Source organism: Amblyomma mixtum, chromosome 3, assembly GCF_055824585.1.
Source record: "Amblyomma mixtum isolate Tamu chromosome 3, ASM5582458v1, whole genome shotgun sequence".
Classification (NCBI taxonomy): domain Eukaryota; kingdom Metazoa; phylum Arthropoda; class Arachnida; order Ixodida; family Ixodidae; genus Amblyomma; species Amblyomma mixtum.
In genome coordinates, this window is record NC_143014.1 from 54,409,565 (window position 1) to 54,427,639 (window position 18,075).

General features: G+C 48.8%; 1 pseudogene; it reads left to right on the plus strand.

Annotated features, from left to right (window-relative positions):
* Window positions 1–650: 650 nt before the first annotated feature.
* On the plus strand, window positions 651–13,194 carry LOC149350230 (uncharacterized; annotated as a pseudogene).
* The last annotated feature ends 4,881 nt before the right edge of the window (window positions 13,195–18,075 follow it).

Genomic DNA, 18,075 nt, shown 5'->3' on the forward strand with positions numbered 1-18,075 from the left:
TGATTCCGAACATGACCATAAGAGACGACTTTATACGGGAGAGTTCCCTGCTTTATGACTTTTTCTCACGAATCAAAACTTCACCCATTGCCATATATCCCTTTCACTTCACGCATATATTGGCTGCCTTTCCCGTTCCCCAAGCTCCACCACAAGGACCAGTCTGCCTCAGGCTCTCAAACTTTCCTTGCACCGATTTATTCTCTCGTTCTCAAGTCCTGGCAGCGCCAAGAAGTGCTCGTGTGATCAGCATCGTGCGAATTATACGAGAGGTGCGGGGTTTGATCCCGAGTTTCTCCGGGTAGCCACCGGTGGTAACTGGTTACAAGCTTTCCCCTGGGCTGGTGCCCGGCTTCAATTCAAAGTGCTTGGGAAAATTGTCGTTACCCCCCCCCCCCCCCCCTGGTCCTTTATTACAGACAAAAGGCACATTGTGTCATGACACTTTTTGGCCAAGGTGCTCTTGCCCCATTAAAATTCATCATCATCATCATCGGCATTAACTATTGCATGCTCTAGGGCTCCGCGTCTGCTCTTCACGTGCCACGCTCCATTTTCGCCTTTCGCCATATTCCAGGCTTCAGCACGAGTGCTCTCTAGCCCTCGCTGTATCTTTCCAAGCGAAGACTGCGAATTTCTGACCCTGCGGCATGAATCAACAGAAGCCATCGGGAGAGCAGCAGCTGGAAGCCGACGGCACGGGTCTTGTAGGCCTCAGCATGACGTACATGGGACGGGGCCGCGGCCGCAGCCGCCCCTTGCCCTGGCCGCAGCCGGAGCTCCTCGCCCTGGGATCGGGCCAAAGCTTCTCTGAAGCCTCACTTGCGTCTGGCATTGCTACGAGGTAGGCAACAGCTCCCGAGACCCGCCACTTACCTGGAGTCATTGCAGCCGCTGGTGCTGATCGTCGCTACCCATCTGACACTTCGGACACTGCCTGTGTACAGCCGCAAGCTTCATGGCCAGCTCGGTGGGCGTTCATCAGCGTCGCTGCCTGAATTGCTGTTTTTTTCTTCTCTCATTTGAACGTTTCTTCTGTTCTTTATCGCACTGAGCAAGACGTTTCAGCATTCAGAGAGACTTCGACCAGGCTTTTGTGTAACGCATGTAAGAAATGGTCCGTGTGTGTCAAAGCTGGAATTCTTCGTATTCCGGCGACGGAGTGGACAAAGTTGCTTGTGTGAAGTAGAATACTTAGTCAAGCTTATGCGATGATGCCTCACCGTCTCTGAACATTGATTTCTTCTCTCCAGTGTGCGCCTGTGTGTTTTGAACTGCTCCTTTGTACAAATTAAACAGTGTTTTACCAGGCACTGCTGCGCTGTTTTCGAGTATATTGTATCTTTCCTTTATAAAAAAAAGTACTGTGTCCTCGGCATTGACTACAAGAGCGTGAAATCACGTTTTAATGTGGCGCATAGTCGTCAGGGCTGGTTTAAGAGAGTTAGATTGGTCTTGCGAAGCTTCACATCCGCAAACTTGTGTGGAGCAATAAAATATGCATCGTCGTTGCCCCAAACAAATAAAGATAAATGAAGTCACTGCGACACCAATAGCAGCACTAAATCTGGTCACCGTGCTGGCTGGACAGGGCCGTCCGCGTACAGTCGCAGCCGCAGTAATATAAAGCACTCTTCGGTGCTCTATGCCACCTCACGCGTTACGAGAAAAAGAAAATACGAAATGTATTTACCGTATATGCGCGACAGCAACAGCGGAGTTTGGTCGCTTAAGCGTGCACTGTATACGGCCGCCCCTGTACAACCGCGGTCAAAAGGAAATGCAATGTAATATTAGGGCAAAAAAAAAAAAACTTCATCGCCGCTTGACATGTATCCTGGAATACATGCAGGCAGCCTAACTCTGACTGTGCGAATTACACAGCTCACCATTAAATCCCAAGCAATACGCCTAGGATGCTAAGAAATGATTTTTTTTTTCGACGGTGTCGCCTTTCGTAAACTTTTGACTTCGAGCGTGCATGCAGAAACTGTCGCGAAGGCTCCAGTTATGCACTGCATTCCGCACTTCGTAAATGTGTATAATGCGGTTGCTCACACTAAGGCAGTACAGTATTAATAATAGCGAAATGTGAGTTCTAATATGCCCCTGGTCCTCCTGAGAACTCCGATGCATCGCGGGTGCGAACGCCCTGAAAAATCTGAAGCCGTCATCCTATATCACTGCCATCGCGGGGGGACGGGAGTACAGTGGCGCGATCAGAGCCTCGATGGTATCACTCTGGTATAATGCTATGAAGGTTTCCTGAGCGAAGTATTAAAAAAAAAAGCTCCGAAATATGTAACACTGAACGAGATCAAAACGTTTTCGTGCTCCACAAATACGAGGCAGTGCGAAATCTGTGCTTTTATTTCTTTTCTGTTTTGAACAAAGGCGTACCAGGAATAAGCAATTGCGCATGCTGAAGTTATGAGTTATGGTTTCTCGTGAAGATGCAGCGTACAGCAAGCGTTGCTACGGTCCCCATGTGATGATTTATTAAATAGTTATAGCGCAAAAACAGACAACCATAGGGAGGCGGCAAACATACGCAAACGCGTGTGTATGTGTGCTGTCTCTCTGTAGTTGTCTGTTTTTGCGCAATAACTTTTTACTAAATCATAATGCCCTAACTCGCCTAAAAAGAAGTTTAAATGAAAGAAACTGAGTTACCAGACTAACATTTCTAAATGTGTATCTAAGAAAAATAAAAGGTTTTTCTAAAAGGTTAACACAGTTGTTAGGTCCAACGACCTGTATGTGATTGTATATATGTTTATGAGATGATCTGAACGTATACCAGGACACACACCATTCCTAGTTACGATGGCCCTTGTTCGCGGTTCTTGTTACGGCAGCCGAAACAAGCCGAAGACTGAAGGAGGGATTACACGGGCTGAAGTCCGCTCTCACAATGCAGAGAGATTTTTATTTTCTTCAGGCAGTCTGGCGCTCTAAGCATGCTTTCTACCACTTTTCTCCCATGTGGGAGCGGCTAATTTGAAATTCGTTGGACCTGCTTTGTTGGGGGTGCAAGTCAGTTTTCCCTAAAAGGTAACGTACATGTTCGCAGAGAAGTGCCGTAATGTGCGAAAAGTGGAGGAATGTGAAAAGAAGGCGCTTCTTCTCTCCGTACTCTGGGGCAAGGGCTGCGACCCGCAGCGTGAGGTGGCGCAGATACTTGTGCACGTTGCAGCCGACAGCCCGCACAGCAGCGGGAGATGACGGGGCTGAGATACTCTGCACTACGGTGGGAAGAGGACTCCGCGGAGCTGTTGAACTCCTCCATGCTGCACGGGCATGTTCGTGTGCCAGAGACTGTGCCAACGCAAGACCAGACGAAAAACCACGGTACGCCAACCCTCTCGTGCGCGCGCCGCACTAACCCGTTAACCGCCACGGTTAGCGTGAAGACCCTGCGCTGAGACCCTGCGAGAGAATGAGAGCACTGGTGATGGTGGCTCCGTGGAGCAGTACGAGCACGCGGCGTTGCCACGAATGAATTGTGGGCACGTGTACGCACCCTAAACGACCAGAGGAATAGCAGTCGCACCAGTAAATAATATAACACATGACACGTCGCAGAGACGTAGAAGTGTATCTATTTTACCCATTTACACTTCCGCCGTCCTTAAACCTGCCGCCTCTCAGCATCGGTGAGTTCAATGTCAACATATACTATACTTCAGTAAATGTGGTTAATCGAATTTGTGCCTAGAGACCTCGTTATGCATCTGCTGTGTGGCTTCACAAGAGCAATGCCGACGAATCGGTCTTGTCCAAGTCATATAATCGTCGAAAAGGACATGTACAGTGACGTCCTCTGTGTGCACTAGTTGTGTTTGCACTGCGCTGTACTTCATCGACCATTAGAAGAATCCTATATTTATAGTCTAATACAAGTCAAAAAGTACATCTCCTGTCAGCCAATCACGAAGCCAATATGGCAGCCAATCACGAAGTCTAAAATAAAAACAAATTCACGTGTGATCATTTCGATTCATGCAGTGTGGTATGCGCTAGCATTGCGAATGCAGTACGTATAACCGAGTATCAGTCAGTGGCAACCTTCGCGAAACTCATATACTTGGCTGCGAGCTCACTGTCCCCTCTCTACTCTCTCCTGTTACCTCCTCTCTACACTATCCTCCTCTCCACTACCATCGGATTGGGCGCTGCGCTTTCCTCCTCTCCAATTTCCTCCACCGCTCGTCAATGCTCTTCATGATTGATTTAAAACTTCATTTAAACAATAGCAATTACTGGAGCCTTGGGTGGTCCGCCTATTCCGGCAGCCCACTGGCCTGCGCCCCAGCGTGGGCCCTGAAAACCAGTCCTCGTTGCTGGTCGTTGTCCTCGCTGTGCAGAATGGCCTCCCACTGCTCCAAATTGGGATTCGGAAGTCTCTCTGTGGCAGGATTGAACTGGCGTGCCCACACCATGTGAAAAGCTGTCGCTATTTCTCCACAGTGTGGGCACTCTGGTGTGTAGAGTGAGGGGTACCATTGGTGGAGTTTAAGTGGAGTTACGAGAGTGTCTGTTTGTAGTCGGCGAGGGGTGTGTTCTTCTGCATTGTCTAGAGTTTTGTGAGGTGTGGGGTATGTCTCTCTGGCCTGTCTGTAGGCCTGTAGGTGTTCGGTGAAGCTGATTATGGGCTGTATAACGTGTTCCTCTGCGTCGTCGGCTAAGGGGGAATCCCGGTATAAGAGAGCTCGGCCGTGCCGGTGGGCGGCATCATTCCCTCCTGTGTATTCCGTGTGCCCTGGAAATCATATGACTGAGGCGTGATTAGGAGGATGTTTGGCTAAGAATTCGAGACCTGATCGATGGATTAGCCCTTTGTTTAAATTTCTGCAGGGATTTTGGGAATCTGTGAGAACATTATCGTTTGGGTTGGTAGCTAGCGCTAGCGCAATGGCTGCCTCCTCTGCGTGAGTGGGGTTGGACGTGCGCACTGATGCGCAGTTGATCAGTTTGCCCACGGGATTCGTTATGGCGATGGTCATCCGCCCTTGGATTGGACCTTAGATTGGTGAGTGAACGACCTTGCTCATCCGATCATAGGTTTCGGATTTGCTCTTTCTAGGGTCGATGAGGGATCTTAATAAGTGCCACGTTTTAGACACTCCGAGAGTGCCTTGGATACTGTCGCATAGCGAATTCCAGTTTTGTTGGACAAGGATACATGCGTACTTTTCACCTTGGGTGTTGATGTGCTGAATACGGAGCCGTAACTTGAGATTATGCCGCTGTTTTCTCTATCTCTTGGTGAGACAGCACCGCGCCTTCCACAAATGTAGGAGATATGGGTCGACCGCGGGACAATATTCGGTCGTCTGGACCACTTTTGTGAACCTAGTTAGGCTGTTCCTGATGTCTCGAGTCCAGATGAGTCGAGTCCAGAATTCCCCCCCCCCCCCCCCAATCACACAGGGAGCCTTGTCCGTCAGCGCCAGGAACCTTTTAACGAGATGGCCTAGCCTGGGCTGTCGGTCCTTAGGTGGGGTGTAGACGTTCATTATATGAATGCCTTCCTCGCCTCTCCATAGCGGCAGGAGGGTGATGTAGCAATGCGTTATGTCGTTATGTTCGTGCATTAAGGCTGTGTATGATTTGTGAACTTAGTATGGCAGATAATTGGTCGTGTTGGTACGCTCTCTAACCCATGAGTTTTAATCCTGTCGCAAGTAGTTCTTTTAGAAGCATGGCCACCGGGGGCTCTTTTTTCTTGAGAGATGTAGAGGCAAAGGGCCGCTTTTTTTCCGCTTGAATCCCCGGCAGTCCCACTGCCACAGCGTTACTCTTGAATCAGCTGACATGTTTGACCACATTCTGATGGATCGTCCGAGATCACAGGTCAAGTGAGCCGATATTTGTGTCTTTCTTCCGGTAGTTCGTCGCGGTTGGCTGAAATTGCAGTTTCCATGTGGTGTTTGGTGTTTGCAATGTTCTCGCGGCTTTCAGCAGTTTGGTGTTCTACGTATTGTTGGCAGGCTCGGAACTCTTCTCTGAATGATGTTAGTTCTTGAATGATTTGTTGGTATATCTACCCGAGCAAGGGTTGTGTTGCGGGTGCGTTTAGAGGTTGAGAATCGGGTTGTGGATTCGGGTTTGTGTTTGGGCGCATGTTCTGCTCTATGGCGTTGAGGCGTGTGGTGAGTGTCGTCATCATTGCCTGTAATTATTTGTTTTCTTGCTGGAGTGACTCTATAACGTTGTCTTTCTGTGAGGGGGGCGAGGAATTGGGAAGGGGAGGCCATTCTGCCCAGCTCACCTTGGTGTCTGTAGCTCGGTTCATGGGTCGCTGGGATTGGCCTCTGGAACCAGCACGGTGGCCCGAGGACGTCTGTTTCTTTGTGCTCCAGCTGTACTGAGGTTGTTGCCCTTCCTGGCGCTCTCGGCCCCCAGCTGCATCTCGTGGCCTCCAGTTGGATCGCTTTCTGCTCGAGGAGCCGGAACGCCGGAGGGACTTTGACGACGACGTGCCTCTTTTGCTGGGTGGCTGTTCCCTTGTCCGTGGTCTCCCTCGAGAAGATTGGTTGTCTTCTGAGTCTTGGCTGTGGACTTCCAAGAGTGTTGTGGTGGTTGATGAGGTTGCGGCTTTCGGTTTGGGAGAGTAAAACTTCTCTCCGCAGTCCTTGGAATAGGTCTTGTGGGGACCCTTGCAGAGGGCGCACATGGGTTTACACTCATGTGCTCCCTCGGTGGGCGGGTTGCCGCACAGTTGGCATAGTGTTCTTCTGGGTTGAGGGCAGACGTCGAGTCTATGCCCTGGCGTGCCGCAGTTGAGGCATGCTGGTCTGGTCTTGCGGTAGATATGGCAACGGCGCTCGCACCAGCCGTAGTTGATGGTGAACGCGGGACTCGGTGTCCAGCGAACACTACTACTGCAGAGGATGATTTGCCGAGTCGACGCGCACCTAGGATGTGGTGGTCAGGCGAATACAGTGCTTGAAAGGTGGAGTCATCGCTCGCGTCGGGCTTGATGTTGAGAATTACCCCTTTACAGACATCTTTGTGGAGGGTGATGTATGCGGTAATTGCAAGAGTTCTGCCGTTCATTTGGATGTGAGTAAGTGCGGCGGGGCGGTGCGCGTCTGTCTCGTTCGTACACACCATGATGATATTCTGCTGACTCAGGATTCTAAGCCTAGGCTGTTCTTGCAGCCGAGTGGTGAGGGATGCCTGCATGCGCTCTTCAAGGTCGAAGGAGCGAGTGGCAATTGCTTGTAGGTCAAACGCTATTCGAGGCTTCATCGCTATCTTGTATGTGAAGTTACTCAGGTTGGGCAGCCGGGGGAGTCTGGTCGCCCTGGAAGCAGGTGCGTTCTGTTGTGTGGCTGGTTCTTGAATCGGTCATAGTGGTGGTCGCGTCGCATCTGCGAGGTTCTTGCGGGTTAGGGTGTTCCATCCAGAGGTCGGTGGCTCCCCTGGAATAACTGGCGGAGGTGGCTTCATTTGAGTTGCTGCAACGGTGGTGTATTCCATTTCCGCGGGGTCGTATCCTCTCACTGCTGATGCTTGCGATGCGTTAACTGCCATGGTCAGGCTGGCGTCGACGCGGCGTAGCGAATGCTACCGCTCGAACGCTGCTGCGCAGCCGCATCGGCGGCTCGGCGGAGCAGCGTCTCCGCTGCGAAGGTGCTAGGCCTAGCTGCCAGCCCCGTGGCGTTGGCCGGTAAAGTGGGTGAGAAAGTGGCAATGCAGGACTCACTGAGCCACCAGTGGTCTTAGTCGATGGAGGGCTTCGAGATGAACCCATTGATCGTAAGCTGTTCACGATTCGAAGCAGGAATTCGGTAATACTCATGCTCTTCATGGTTTTCTTCTTCTTCTTCTCCACAGTAAACACGGCACATACCCACGCGAGACGATGGACCAAGGTACGGTGGTGAATGCTAAAGAGGTATATGTGCGGGTAAAAAAAAAAAAAAAACTAAGTAGAATAGTAGAATGACTGAAATCAGAAAATATATCAATTGTTGAAATTTTTAAATAAATTAAACAAATTAGATATAGCAGGAATAAAATAAAATACGTTTTTGGACATGCGGTGGAATTTTATATGGAGTTAAAATAGTAAGCAACCATAACGCCGGGATTTTAAAACCATTTTCAAACTGCCAGCATTGCTGCATGCCTTTCGTCGACGAAAACACCCGACCGCATGACGCTCATGAAAAAGCACTATGCAAAGCACTCGACGATAGAGCGTTCACGAACAAACGCTACGTTTGACTAATGAAAAGACTATTGCGTAGCTGTGCTGTTCCCAGGTGCTGTGTCTGCAGGCATGTTTTCATGCTGAAGTCGAAAGAGGTGGCGGTAGGCAACTGCACGGCACATACGTGTTTGTGATTACAGCGTGGCTCATCGCGTAATTCATTATTTTTCATTCGTCTCTGGTGCTGGAGGACAGCGCGTTCAGCGTTTTAAGTGGCCCAACCGAAACCGCCGTCATCGGAAATGTTTACCTTCCCCACTCGACGCTTCAAACGCATGAGGCGTAACCGAATAGGGAGAAATAGCAGCAGCACGAATCAGCTAAAGAGCATGCATTCTTGCGACAAAACCTCCATTATTCATGTAACGAATAGCCTTCGTTTTTTTTTTTTTGAATTTGAATTTATCGTGCACCACTTCTTGGAGGCTGTGGGGGCATTTACCAACGATCCCCGTCTTTTATTTTTGTTCTTCCTTAACAGAAATAAAGCTTATGCATCTTTAATTCATTCTATCGATATATACATTCGCAAAGGCTACATATACAAGGCGTTATAGGCAAGACTTAAAGCAAATTTCAAAAATAGGCTTTAGGAGGTAAATTTGTTTTTCTTGGGCGAATAGATCAGGGTCATAGGAGGCACTATAAAACGGGTTCAAAGTACTGATCAGGGGAAGAATTAACTAAAATTCGTCAATTAACTTTTTAGTTTATTTATTTATTTATTTATTTATTTATTTATTTATTTATTTATTTCACATACTTTCAGGGCCCGAAGGCATTACAGAAAGGAGTGGTACAACAACAAAAAAAATACAGTGCATAGTTATACAAAACAAGTTATATGATGGCAGAAAACACAGTTTTCTTGAAGTTCTCAACATCGGTAATGGCAGCGATGGAGGGCGGAAGGTCGTTCCAGTCAACGCTGGTTTTAGGAATAAAAGAATCATGACACAATTTGGTTCTCGAAAATGGAACACCGACTTTAAATATATGATCGGAACGGGATGAAATGTATGAAGGGCTCGAAAAAAGATGATCCTTTAACAGGGGGTTATGGTGATACAGTCTGTGGAAAAGACATATTGATTTAGGAGTCTGTTGGTAAAGAATAAATTGTAAATGATCATCAATCAACCCGATATCCGACGTTAGATTAACGAAAATGTAATTGCGGAAGAAAGCGGTGCCGTAGTGGAGGGCTCCGGAATAATTTCGACCACCTGGGGATCTTTAACGCGCACTGACATCGCACAGCACATGGGCGCCTTTTGAGTTTCGCCTCCATCGAAACGCTGCCGCCCCGTACGGGTTCAATACCCGGGTTCGAACCCGTTCGGGGCGGCAGCGTTTCGATGGAGGCGATATGCAAAAGGTGCCCTTGTGCTGTGCGATGTCAGTGCACGTAAAAGATCGTCAGGTGGTAGAAATTGTTCCGGAGCCCTCCACTACGGCACCTCTTCCTTCCTTTCTTCTCTCACTCACTTCTTTATCCCTTGCCTTACGGCGCGGTTAAGGTGCCAACCGAGATATGCGCGATAGATACTGCGCATTTCCTTTCCTCTAAAACCAATTTACCAACTTACGCGCAGAGGCCGTGGCATGTTGCAAGTTGCCCGTCCATTCCAGCCACTTTGTTCACAATGTTTTTAATTTACTGATATTGCAACATATATAGAGCACTGGTGATGCCAGTTGTGTCACACGCACGTTTACACGAATGTGACTCGTCTCAACTTTCTGGCATATCGGATGAGAGAAATGTGCCAGGAAATCGCATTTTTGTAACTTTTGGAGTGTGAACTATTACAGAAACCATTACTTTGCAAGGGTTGTTGCTTTTTTCAATGGTTCATGAAATTTTGCATGTTCTTTGATGGAATGCTTTCTTGCCACAGTGAATTCCTGTGGTTGTGAATTTGTGGTCCTTTCATGGGAAAATCTTCGGACCACCACATGATAAACTTCACCTATGCATGCTCATTTCTGCCTGAGCATACTGATCACTTCAAACAAAAATTGACATGGCATTGTATGGTGGACAATTAGTCGCCCTGTGCTTGCACCCTAATAGTAATTTGTGTGGGATCTATAGGTTGCTCTATGAGGCTGACAAAAAAGTCTTTGTGTTCTTTCACATTTGTTCAGCTGAAGCTGGCCTAGTGGCTTCAGTGGTGCCAGACAGGCCAGGGTTGGACATGCAACGGTGACATCTGCACCGGACACCAAAAAGAAAAGGGAGGAGACGCACAACTGCATACACGCACCAAATCCTAAAGCAGATTGGGAAACTGCATCCTCGAAGCGACAAATACAGGAAAGCACTGGGCCGGATTAAAAAAAAAAAGACACGAGACAAGGCGAGTAACCCACCAAGAGGCTCTAAACAAGCTTGAACCACATTTCCTGCAAGACCTTTTTTCAGATCAGGCTCTGCTCTTTTGCATAGTCCAAAAAGCACTGGTGAAAACAAATTAAACAATTCACTCTCAATTTGTTCTTGCACTCCCCAGAATCTTATCGCTTCTTCAGAGAAATGATTCATTTGTCGCATGCAAAGACGCTGAGGCGTTGGCTTGCAGACATTCAAACGAATCTTAGTATCAATCCAGGTGGCATGAATGCAATAGAATCAAAACCAAAAGATTGGCCGCTGCAAGACAAAGCACGTTGTCTTTCACTCAATGAAATATCTTTGAAAAGAAATTTTATGTATAATCGATCAGGAGGTATTCTAATTGGCTTCTACGTGATGGAAATACAAGGACTTCGCGTATGGCAAACATAGCTCTTGTTATGGCGGTGTCTGGCATATCAAGAAGTTGGATTCAGCGAGTAGCCTTTGCGGCGGCCCACAAAGCATCATCAGCTCTTGCAGTATGCAAGCTGCTATTTGGTTTAATTTAGCGGTGTTATGATCGCAGGCCCGACCAGCGGTGAGAGACGAGCCAGGCAGGCGCTATCGGGGTACGTTGACCAAAGGCGCTCTTTTTTTTTTTTTTGGAGAATACGCAAGAGACGCTGGCGTGGGGGCGCTTCTGGTGACGGAGTCACTGTGAACAAAAGCAGCTAATTCACTTCGCCGAAGATGCTGACAGCGGCGTTTCTACCGAACTGCGCTCTCCCGTAGATCGGCAGAGGAGACAGCGAGCGGGGGCGGCGGCGGTGCCAACCCATCGCCCGCTTGCCCCTGAGCAGCCCGACAAGGGGGGGGGGGGGGCTAATTCGTCCTTCCCACCTTCAGTGAAGAGTTCATCGGTGTGAGCTGTCAGCACTCGTGTCTCCCACGATCAGGGTCGCCGCATAACGAGCCAGCGACCCTGTGGGCCTGGTCGGCCCGCGGCAGACCGCAGTCCGCGACTGCAAGGCGCCAAGATTGCTCCATGCCTGTGGTGTTTCTGTGATGTGTGCGCGGTCACGTGGTGAAGGCGGAGCCTATGTAGAGGCCCAAGGCCCATTGGACACTTGGCCAGAGATCGGATTGCCTAGCTGGGGGCCTGGGGAATATCATCGGTACTTAATCCGCAATGTGTCGTGTGTCATTGAGCTTCTTTCCTGACTTTTGGTCTCCCTGTTTATGTTGTAAATACCTAATTAATTCTTCAAGTTTACTGCTTCTCCAAAAGACTTCCCTGCGTAGTCTGCCCACTTCCTCGTCATGCGGGGAAGCCCATGGTCCCTATCCCCAAGCACACCAGCGGCTTCAAACCAAAGGTCATTTGGCGACAGCAGTCATCTGTGATCAAGAGTCGAACAATATGTCAGCCTGTCGAGAATGCTCATCCATCCTATCTATGAGTCGTATTTGTAGTCATCAGATGAACATCTCAAAAGCAGGCTGGCAAAGAAACTAAAGAACAACACATCTGCAGGACGCCCTTCGATGACATGCGAGTTAGGTATGCCACACAAGTGTTCAGCAAATCCGCGTCTTTGGCACTCCTCACTCTCATCACCAATCAGGGTCTTCCTGTTAATTACAGCAGGCTTTGCGTAAAGGGCAGACAAGCTTTTTGACAGCCTGGGCAGTTCAACCCTGAACAAGCAAGGCAAAGCAATGTTTGAGGGCTCGGTACACCATGTCTTCCTTGAGTCGCATATAATTAGGATTGCCCGTTGGCATTTTCGTTGCCCTCGGGGCAAGCAACCACGCTCTATCAAAGGTTGGCAGATTACGATCAAAGCCTTGCTCCTGCTGTGGACTATCTAAAAGAAGATTTTGAATTTATTCACCTTTTCTCTCGTCGATTGCTGCAAGACCCTTTGCAAACCTTTTTCTCACTTACTGGTAAAAAAAAAAAACGCTGTAATCAGGCAATCCGCACCACTTCGTTGCCACTCTCTAAAAGATATCAGGATTGGCAAAGTTTTCAAACTTTCTCAAGGATACCGCGAAGTGACAAAAAATGCACTCCTCACCAACTTGTAAGGTGTTTCCGCATTGCTGTCACAAAGCAGCACACAAACCACTAGCCACAGCAAGCCGCAAGGCTGAGATTCATCTGACGTGCAAGGGCCTTCACAACATGCTCCTCACATAGTATATGGAAATGTTGTATACCATTTCGCTAGCACTCTTTTGCAGAGCTTTCTTGGTCTGAGAACTACAGTGTGCACGTGTGAGAGAACACTGCTTGCTGCAGACGGTGGTTGTCTGCTTGAGCGACATCGACTTTTCACACTACTCAAGGAATATGGTGATTCTGAGCGCCTTTTCAAGTCAGCTGCCGCAGCCTCTGAAGAATGTCTATATTATATAAAGGAATTAGATTCAGCCTTCAGAGAGGAAATCATGTAGCGTGCCCGCATATCAAATGAGTGTAAGGATCTGGTTGAAAGGATGCCACACAAGGCTGCATGGGTACGTCTCATTCATCAACAGAAGCACAGATACAAAGTCGAAACACAGTGCTCCTACCAGATATAAGCACAAATTAACTGTTTATATTCATGATGCATTGCGTTAATATATGACTAAAATATTTGGTTTTATTGCTGCCTCCCGCTTATGTGCCCTCTCTTGAACTTTTATTGCACTAATTATTTTTTATGTTTATAAGTGTTCACGTATTTGTTTGTTAATAATTCTGCTTTGGCTGCACATATACTGTACTGATTGCTTTTGCTCTTGCTGCGTTTTCTTTTACAAAATGCAAGGTTGATTTCTGGAAGCCCTGTGTATCTTGTTAGTCTGAGCATTGTTATGACCAGGGGCTTTGAATTCACTTACTATTGGTGAATGCTAACAGGTCAAAAAAGGCGCCAGGGAACCCCGTACTGTACGTGTCTTCTTTCTCTTGCTGTTCAACAAGAACATAGCAATACAGCTCCCCAAGAAATGCCAGAATTCAGTTAATAATGACCGGCTGTCTGTTGAAATCAGGCTCTCTGAGCAGTTATAGCCTGATTAGTGCAAAAATGAAGTTGTGAAACTTATTGTTGAGACATGCAATCCGAGAAGTACTCTGCACAACCCAAGGGTTTTCTGGTATATAATTTACCAATTCCTGGTCATGACTGTTGCACTCTATTGTGCTGTTGGAAAAATTATTAATGTCTGGAATCCACAGGCAGCAAGAACAGACTGGCTCAGGTGTTCGGCTCTGTAACAATTAAGAAGGGTGTATGCAAAGCACAAGTAAGCTGAACTGGGCTAGTCGGAGCAATTGCATCTTCGAAAAACGTAGCGCGAAACACAAGACACAGGTAAGGTGAAGACAGGACACGAGACAGGACACGCTCGTGTCCTGTCTTCACCTTACCTGTGTCTTGTGTTTCGCGCTACGTTTTTCGAAGATGTATGCAAAGGCGCGACTTGGTTGACATGTACGCTAGTGTGGAAAACAAGCATGCTCTAACCGTTATAAAGTGCTATTTATAGTGGCTTTGTTATCAATTTTTTCTGGAAGTTGTAACATTTGAAGTTTCATGTCCTGAAGCAACACATGGGCTATGAGCGACGTGGTAGTAGTGGCCGGCATGTTAATTGGACTAGGTAGGGTCTCATTCTACATCATGAAATACACAAACTGCATCAGTATTTGATGCAGTATAAATGCGAATTGCGCCATTTTATGAATGTGCATCGTGGGAGAGCCAACTTAAAGGGCAACTGCAGCACTTTTTTGAGAATTTCGCGATATTCAAGGATTCAAATCTATATAGGCTGTAGGTAAAACATGTCAAGTGCTTCTACACTAGCATTAAAAATAGTGACGTAATCGACGATTGAATTTTGCGCTTCTCCTCCGGAAGGTATAATTTCAAATTAGCGCTGTCGTCAGCCACACCCTACCCTGACTCGCTGCCAAACAACTCTCGGCAGGGTTTACCTTCGGTGGTGGTGGTTTTTTTTCCTTCAAAGCAGACGTTTGTGCGTTGGAAATGTACTGATACCTTCGATGACGTGATCATGTGCCCCCCACTTGGCGTTGTGCGCTGCGGAGAAGCGTGAAGGGCATCCTGGTTTTAATCGACGATTACTTCACTATTTCAAGTGCTAACCCAAAAAGACTTCGCATGCTTTACCTGCAAGTTTCACACATTCGACCCTCTTAAGCTCGCTGATTTCTAAAACCTATGCAGTTTCCCTTTAATGGGCTTTCAAAGCCGCATTTTTCACCTTCAATATTTCGAACCACGATGCCGATTCAGAACATTTAGAAACTGTACTCGCCTTCGATGTTGACGGCCTTCAATCAAAAGCATCTTGCGCCCAAAAAGCAAAGTTTTAAATAACGATTAGTTAATTTTAGTAATCACCCGTTTCCCAGCAGGCTGGTAAACTAATTATGAACAGTTAATTTTTGTACTATTACTGTTAGGCTCCTTAATTATTGAGAGGCATGTAGCCAACCGTAAATAATATCCATATCAGTTTATAGAATTTCAAAGACGCGCGTCGCGCTTACCCGCGGCGCTGTGGCCCGACAAATTCTGGCTACATCGCGCCAAACTATACGCGCTTTCGAGAAGCTTGTACGCAACGAAACCTCTCCAGTGCATGTAACTCGTTGAAATGGCAAAAATTTGTTGGTGCACAGTGCCGAGGGTAAGCGCGTCTTTGCAATTGTAAAAACTGATATGGATATTACCAAAGGTGGGCTACACGTTTCTCCGTATTTAAGGAGGCTAACAGTAATAGTTAAGAGTTAAGTATTCAATATTAGTAAGCCACTCTGCTAGTTCGCACGTCTTAGCTCTATTCTGGTGGCAGAGTAAATATACTGGCACTATTTGCTGGCATTGTACTATGCCGCTGACAATGCTTAGACTAAAAAAAGGGTTCTTCGAACTGTAAAGCCTTGAATAAAGCACCCTTTTTATCTCAGTTTCAGTCTGTCTAGCAGTGGTCTGCCTGTCCTACGAGAATCTGGGCTTCTTTTTTTTTTTTTTTTTTCAGGCGCTAGGGCCCTACGCCAGCGCATCACGCGCCACGTTCCGTCTACGCCGTTCGCCATATTCCAGGCTGTAACGCGAGTGCTTGCCGGCCCTCGCTCTGCACGACACCTCAGGACGAAGCCTCCCGGTTCCTGCTCTCCCGCTATGGACGCTGGGCAGCCATCAGGAAAACGGTCGCTGAAGGCCATGGAGGAAAAAAAACTAGGAGAGAGTGCGCTCAGCCTCTGCAAGCCATCCTCCTCTGACGCCGCTGCCGAGGGCCCTTTTACGCACTGGCTCTTGGGAAATGGGCCCTCCACAGTTACCAGACTGTCAATCAGCGGTGTTTTTTAGTGAACGTCCGTGCTCCGATGTAGCGCACAAGGGCGTCCGCAGAACTTTTTCCAGGGGGGTGCACCCGATGGCCGGTTATGGGGGAGGCGGCAGCTATGTAGTTGTTTTCTACTAGTGCATAAATAATATCCGTAATTCCAAGGGGGGGCAACCGCCCCCCCTTGCCCCCCCTTCCGGACGCCCATGGTAGCGCAGGAAGCGCAGCGCCTGTGTTGCAGCTTTGGCGGAATGCGTACCGAGCTCGAGGTTGTCTGAAGGCTCCGCGTCTCAACACTTCTGTTGATTACACTCGAGTTTTTGTGTGCACTGTAGAAAACTGCAGGTAAACTTTTCATCACAGGTTGCGGCTGCGGCCTCGATCGTCACTGCTCAACTGTGGTTCATAAAGAGAATGGAGAGGAATTCCTTTCGTCGTTATACACACATACGGAGCGTTTATTTCAGCGCATGCTATAAGCGGAGAACTCGAGAGAAGGCAAAGAAAACTAGCCTCTAAAAAAGGGCAAAGCCAGAGCGCTCGCGGCGGACGGACGTGTTTAACGAGCGCTCCGGCGCGCTGCGCACGATTCTGTTTCTCGGGCAGGCGGACTTCGGCTTGCCCATGGGCCCGCCGTTCTCCGCTGTTCTCGAGGCATAAGTCGCGCCGAATACGCTCGCGCACATACGCGGTTCCGACGTGAAATGCAGCAGTGCAGTATTTCTCTCTCTCGCTGTCGAGAGAGAGTGCCGGCGGCTTTACGTCGGCCCCTGCACGGGCTCTCCCGGCCACTGCGTACAATCACTTACAAAAAGAAGTAAACTGTATGTACTACATAGCCGCGCGCACGTAGCGTCCTGTCTCGACTAATCGCGCGCGCGGCACACTGCACTAGCGGCCGGGGTGGGGCGCCCGGCCGCGTATACCGTCCAAGGTAGCACCCACGGAGCGTTCGTGCACGCGCGCACTACCTGGCGAAGAGCAAGCGGGAAGTCAAGCCCGCCTGCTCGATGAACGCACAGAGGCTCACCATTGTTCTGTGACGGGTGCGCGCACTGCCGCGCGGCCACAGGAGCGCTTCGAGGCTGTCCGGTATGATTCCCAGCGCCCTGTAGGCCGCGAGCATCTCGCGACGCGGCACTGCAGAAGCGGCACAGCGAAGGAGCATGTGGTCTCCACGGCGCCGCAGTCATCGCACGCGTCGCTCGGGGGTGGTGGCCGCTGCAGCGAGCGAGCAGTTTGCGCTCACCACGGAGCCGTCAGTGAACGCAAGCAGATAGTCGCGCAGTTGCTCGTATAGAGCGAGAGAGCGAAGCCGAAACCGAAATCCGGCTAAGAGCTACCGCTGCCTTGTCACGTGAGGGCCTATTTCCCATGATGCTTTCCATTATATTTTTTATGACTAGGCTTCAAGATTGTGACGTCATGCTCCCTCCTAGTTTTTTTCTTCCTCCATGCTGAAGGCCCACCGAGAACCGGTTGTACGTGTCCGCTTGGCGTCGGGCATGGGACGTGGCATGGGGCGCGGCCAGCCCTTGGCCGGGATCGTGCCCAGGAAGGATCCTGACGTCCCAGCCATTGGCCTGGGCCGAGGCGATCCCGAATACGGCTTGCGCCTCATTCTCCTTAACGCCCATCGCCTTCCACTGATGGGCGGATAGACGGCCTGTCCCGCCACTTTCCTCACGTCTTGGCTGCCGCTGGACCGGATCGCAGCTTCCGGTCGATGACAACTGGACATTCTAACAACAACTGGATCTTGCGCCCAAAAAGCAAAGTTTTAAATAACGATTAGTTAATTTTAGTAATCGCCCGTTTCCCAGCAGGCTGGTAAACTAATGATGAACAGTTAATTTTTGTGCTATTCCTATTAGGCTCCTTAATTATTGAGAGGCATGCAGCCAACCGTTAGTAATATCCATATCTGTGTTGTAGGATGGGGTTGTGTCTGAGCAGAACCTAGGTCGCTTTGCAACGTTCAGCAAAGGTGCAGGCCAAGCGTTCGGGCTGCGAGCGAGCGTCACACCTCAGGATCGTCGTCTTCTTTCACTACCACAGTTCACCACAGTGAGCGAGCACGGCTGCTACACTACAATTACGCCCCGGCGAAAAAGGAGGCATCCTGCCGACTTAGGGC